We start from the raw sequence: 5,777 nt of genomic DNA on the forward strand, positions 1-5,777 counted from the left end.
GTTTTTGTTGGTTTTTGTTTTGTTTTGTTTTGTTTTGTTTTGTTTTGTTTTATCTACCACTCAAACCAGCACCTCATAATAAATAATTTCTCTATGTCCAGTATCTATTTTATTTTTGTCTCCTGGTACAAACTCTTTTCAATATTCATTATAGCAGTATATTAGAATTTTACAATTATAAGAAAGAATTATTCAGACAAAATGCTTTTAGTAATCAGAAATCATGACTCCAAATCAGAGGAGATATTAGAAGGACTCCAGCATCTAAATACCAAGAAATGAAAGGATAGAAATATATATATATTTTAATACTTTTAAAAAAAATATATAATTCATTGTCTCTTGTGTATAATTTGTAGTACTGGATTCAGGGTTATCTATGCATAATTGAAGAAAATCCACAAATGTTCATCAATTGTTTTATTTGTTAATTAAGTGTTAGCTAATCATAAGACCAATAATACTTGAAATTCTAACTTCAAATGTACAAATCTGTGCAACTACTTCTTACATTTCATATTTAGTTCCAATGATATTCGTTCTATAGTGTATTTAATGAAAGCCCATGGTACTTCAGCTACCGTAAGTTTCTGTAAGTGAGCTGTGTAAAGCTTAGGTAGTCATAAACTTGCTTTTAATTAGGGGAGAGAAACAGACATCTGTAGCACACTGTTCATAAACAAGAAACCATTCATAAAGAGGATGTCTTAAACAACTTGAGTGGGATGTCCTGTGGGGGAGAAGCGAAATGAGCTCTTTAGAGGTGGGGTGGTGGGCTGTTTCTCTCCCCTTCCCTCCTGTGTTTTTCCAGAGACAGAACTTGTCTAACTGTGCAGGTACGAGACAGAGAAAATGAGAACCTTCTGGAACAACCTGTTGCACATGTGTAAGAAAGGCTATAGAAAGGCAGCACCCCAGATTTGACTTTGTCAACCCACCACCTATGGACCAAGCTGACTACTCTGTGACAGCACGGGATCCCAGGATGGTGATTTCCCTTTTCCTATCCCTTCATCTTCTCTTTTCTCTTTCCTTTTTTTTTACTCTCTCTCTCTTTCTTATATATATCTACGTGTGTAAGTTTTGTACGAATTAAATTGGGATGGATTGATCATTGATGGGTTATCAGGAAAATGGTCTCATCAATGAAGTGCCAGGACAGACAGTTACTAGTTGATTGTTTCCAAATTGTCTCCATTCACTTACTGAAGTGGTCAGTTAATAAAGTCACCAGCACAATGTTCCTCTGGGTCATTGTGGTTACTCGGCCTGTCCTGCAGTTCTGCCAAGAAGATATCAGCTCTTCCACTGGCACGCAGGGTCTCGGGGAATTCAAAAGATTCACTCCCCTTGTAATACTCTGCGTGTAAAGAGACAACACCTCCAGCAGAAGATTCTTCTTGTCATAATCCAACACCCATTTCTCTTCTGACTGCAAAGAACTGTGTGGATAGCTTAAATTCAGGCACATATTTTTTTCAATTTCTGAAGCTAAGGAGACAGACCAAAAAGTATTCTTTTTCAAATAAAATAAACAAAAAATAATACAGTTGTATGTGTGTATTTGTATGAGTGTGTGAAGGTCTCAAAGAGATTTGTTTGCTTATAGCAGGAACAGTTTTTCAGAGGAAATCAAGGCACTTGCTGGAATAATATGTATGAGGACCACATTTATCTTTGAGAAACAGGAATTTATCAGAAATTAACAGAATTCTTTTACCCCTAAAAGGGCTGGAGCATCATTCCAATATATTTAATGGAGAGCTTGTTAAGGACAAGTATCTTTCTAGGAGAGATAAAGACATATATCATTATTGTTCATAATAATAGTGTGCTGAAACCATAGCTTGAGGGATTTTTCCAGGCGTATTTCCTGAGATTCCAGTGAGCTGCCCCAGCATTTTAAGCCGTATTTCCAAACATGTCAAGAATAACTTCAATCTTTAAATGCTGAGCAGGTAGGCATCTCAGTCCTGCATAAAAACTTCCCTCATGTGCATATTGCTTACTTTCTCTTCTTGCCGGTAGTCCTACAGTAGGCTTTTAATTCTAGAAAATAATTATTAGGTTGGTTTCCACAGTAAAACTTCTTTAGGGAAAGGTATTCTTTCATCTCTGTGATTAGTAATCTCATGCAGTTTGCAAGTGACCTGATTAAAAGTTCTGCATCTCTGTGAAGAGAGTTTCCAAGCTTCTAACTTTCTATGAAATATGTTGATGGCAGAAATTCTCTAAGACAGTAATGGCTAGCAGTTGGAAAAAAATGCACTTAAGCTACTGCAAGGAGAACTATCTCCATAAGATATGCTTGATCAACTTAGTTAATGTACTTCTAGTTCTAATTAAAGCACAGAACAGGAACAATGAAAGCAAGACGTCAACATTTTTTTTTCTGGTATTGTCGTGTTTGTGACACTTTGTAATAAACAGCATCTTCAGAAAGCTGTGAGCTTTGTTCACAAAGAGTATGATGTTGTTTTTACAGCAATTGATTTAATCATGCATATTAAATGTTGATAGAAACCTTGGACAAGGAATTTGATTCTAAACGTACTAAGCATTGAATGCCAAACTTATGGTTTGTCTTTTTTTTTTTTTTTTTTTTTTTTTTTTAAATTCCTTGATTCAGAAAACAGAAATTGATTTATTTTACCTGAAATAAAATTGATGGTTAAAATTAAGCAGTTTTCAGGGGGAGTTTTAATTGGATAAGGTTAAAACCCTACAGAGATTCTCTGTCTTCTATCTTTAATTCCAAATTTGGAGGAACTTTCTGAAGTTGCCCTGCTGCTTTATTCAGACGTAATCAGCACCCTTCAATGAAACTCTAATTTAAAGGGAATTCATTATAATAGGTGACATTTAAATAGGTGAAAATAAATGCCTCTGTGCATAGAACTGCATTTTCTAAAACAAAGGTAAGGTCTTATAGCAAGCTATAACAACACCTCACATCTGAACACAATTTGTATCTATTTACAGATTATCTATATACAAAGAATTATATATATATATATGTCTAAATAAACAATATTTATGATGAAGTCTCTCAACGTGTTTTGCAAACATGTTAGAAGTGTCCCTTGACTATTGGACTGTAAGTGAATGTTACTTTATTGTATACCCTTTATTTCCCTGATGAGTATTAAATATAAGCCCAAGAAAGTCTAAATTGTTTATAGCTATGTAGTGAGTCAAAAACAAACATGAGAAAAAAAGAAACTGGGTTTCTTAATTCATTCTCTGGTTGTAATTACCAAGATACAACAAATCTGATTTTTAATTACTTTACACTTAATGTAGTCAGATATTCATGCACTATAGCTGGAACATTCTGACATAATTTTTGATTTTTTGGTTTGATGACATTCTAAAATGTATTTTCACTCATACAGGTCAATATGCCAGTGATTGAACACTTTGGATAAAGAGACTAAAGCATATTATCAAAACTTAATGGTGAAATACATTTACATTTAAAGCTACAGGATGGTGGAAAATCAGTTCTGCCTCCAGTGGGGATATCAGTAGTGCAATATATAAAATGAGGCAATGTTTATAGAAAAATATGTACTTCTTCATTAGACCAGATGTGTATTCAGAGAAACTTAGAAGCTTTCAGGCATGCAAACCTATTTTAGGGTTGAAATAGAAGCAACAAACTTGAAATTACATGCAAGCTGAGAACAATTTGTTCTGAGTTTAACTTAAAAGTATGTTAATCATCGAGATAGTTTGACAGAAGACTTCATCCATAGCCATGCAAAGGAAAGAAACTGTTTCTAATAGAAAAGATCAGAATATCATTATCTGTCATGAGAGAAAAAGAGGCAGTTATCTGAGTAATAATACATGTTTACACCAGTGGCATTTGTAGTATACTATAAAATATAAGCCACTATGATTGTATTTACAGATTTGACTTATGAATTGTGGGTGTAGGGTCTGTGCTGGTGTTCAGAGGAGACTCACAAGTGTGGAATGCTTGTGGGATGAGTGTGTGAGTGCTGCGTGTTTGTAGCAAGCTCTGAGCTGTACCAGTCAGAGAATAGGGGACTTGTGGGGCAGGTAACAGGGGCCAGGATCTGGGCAAGAAGGCAGAGGGTCTCTGCTGGCACTCGGGGATCTGTCAATGTGTGAGTGCTTGTGAATCTGGAGAGTTTACAGTTTGAACGTGCAAACTTTAGTAAAGTGGGGAAAATTCCCTAATCAGTTCTATAAAGTGACGACAAAGCTTGTCGCATGCGTATATTTCTTTGATTCTTCTACCCATAAATCCTTTAGCCTAGAATACATAGCCTACCTCCAGCTGAGGTTATGCCTTGCGAGTTACATGTGTGCAATAACTAATGTCTGGTTCAGTGTTCTGTTAGTATTTTATGAAATTCTTTTACTGTATTTATTAACATTTTTTGACCTTTTTAATTAAATTTTATAAAATATAAGAGATTGCACACAGTACTCAAAAAGAATGCAGTTTATCTATTTACAGATATTTTCAACTAGACAGGACAATACCAAGGGCAGCAAGCCTGTTTAAAAAATCCAAAATAAGTGGCTGGTATTGCAAAAAGAATGGAATTCCTCTATTTGAACTATGCAATTATAATTTCTCTACAAAGGAAATAATTCATTTATCTTAGAGCTCATTTCTTTAGAATGTATGGTGGTTTTGTATACTTTGAATATATTCTATATACTTACTCACAGAGAGGATAGTAAATCTCAAGCCAGTGAACTGGAAAATCAGAATAACTACAGTATTTACAATATAATATTACTGCCCAGTGGGATTTTATTAGTCACTAGCTGTAACAAAAACCACTGCAATATGACTTATACTATATATCATTTTAAGCATTCAATAGTATTCTCTGACCATCAAGAAAAGGGTCATATTTTTTACATAGCTGCACATAGGTACTCAAAATTTCTTTCTATGAAAACAAATCAACACACTACAAATTAGTTTCCATGGACCGAAAATGGCTCATTCAGTCTGAAGAAATAGATTCATAAAAACCAGGGACATAAACATTGAAACGAGTTTAATGAAATGTCTAATCAATAATAAACAAAGCTGAATTTAAAACTGACATTAGGTGATTCAGATGAACATTGCTACAGGAGGTACAAAAGTATAAATGATCTGCCATTTGAGACACAAACTAGAAATCATTCTGAGTCAAAGTCAGACAAGGACTTTTTATATGTTGCTTCTCTTGATGACTGGGTAACTGTCACTCCATTCACTGCATACTTACTAATATTAAAGCTTAATTTAGGCTAAATTTTGATCTCCCTCAGTACTATTTTCCCATAGTACTTCACTGTTCTTAAAGGTGGGAAATAATCCATTTCATAAAAACAGAGCTCCACACTAAAGCATATTCAGCTATATAAATATCTCAGGTCTAAATTCCTACTTGTATACTCGTAAAGCTCCCATTCATTTGTTCTCTTTGTATTCTGCTATTAAAAGAAGCTGCAAACCATTGACAGGTTCTTGGAATTAAAGCTTTTAAATACCAATTAACTTCCGACCACGTATGGTTACACACTACACCATCATGTTCCATAATCTCATAGATTCTAAAATACTGAAATAAGCCTATAGAGAATATCAAGAGAATAGAATGGTAAAAGTAAGATTAACCTTTTCAGACTAGTGTCATGTAATTGTAATCTGGGTTCTTATGTGGAAAATGTGTTGCAGACTATGCCTTTAAACAAGCAAAGTAAACGACAGAAAAAAAAAAAAAAAAAAAAAAAAAAAA

General features: G+C 34.1%; 1 long non-coding RNA gene across 1 annotated transcript in view; it reads left to right on the forward strand.

The window, feature by feature from the left end:
* The window catches only part of LOC113475896, a 21,830-nt gene extending 20,590 nt beyond the window's left edge, over window positions 1-1,240 (forward strand). Inside the window, exon 5 of the long non-coding RNA XR_003397635.1 lies at window positions 1,158-1,240. This is a non-coding gene — a long non-coding RNA (uncharacterized LOC113475896). The remainder of the gene's footprint in view (window positions 1-1,157) is intronic.
* The last annotated feature ends 4,537 nt before the right edge of the window (window positions 1,241-5,777 follow it).

The sequence above is a fragment of the Athene cunicularia genome (genome assembly GCF_003259725.1).
Source record: "Athene cunicularia isolate RWA chromosome 1 unlocalized genomic scaffold, athCun1 chr1_part1, whole genome shotgun sequence".
NCBI classification, from domain to species: Eukaryota; Metazoa; Chordata; class Aves; order Strigiformes; family Strigidae; genus Athene; species Athene cunicularia.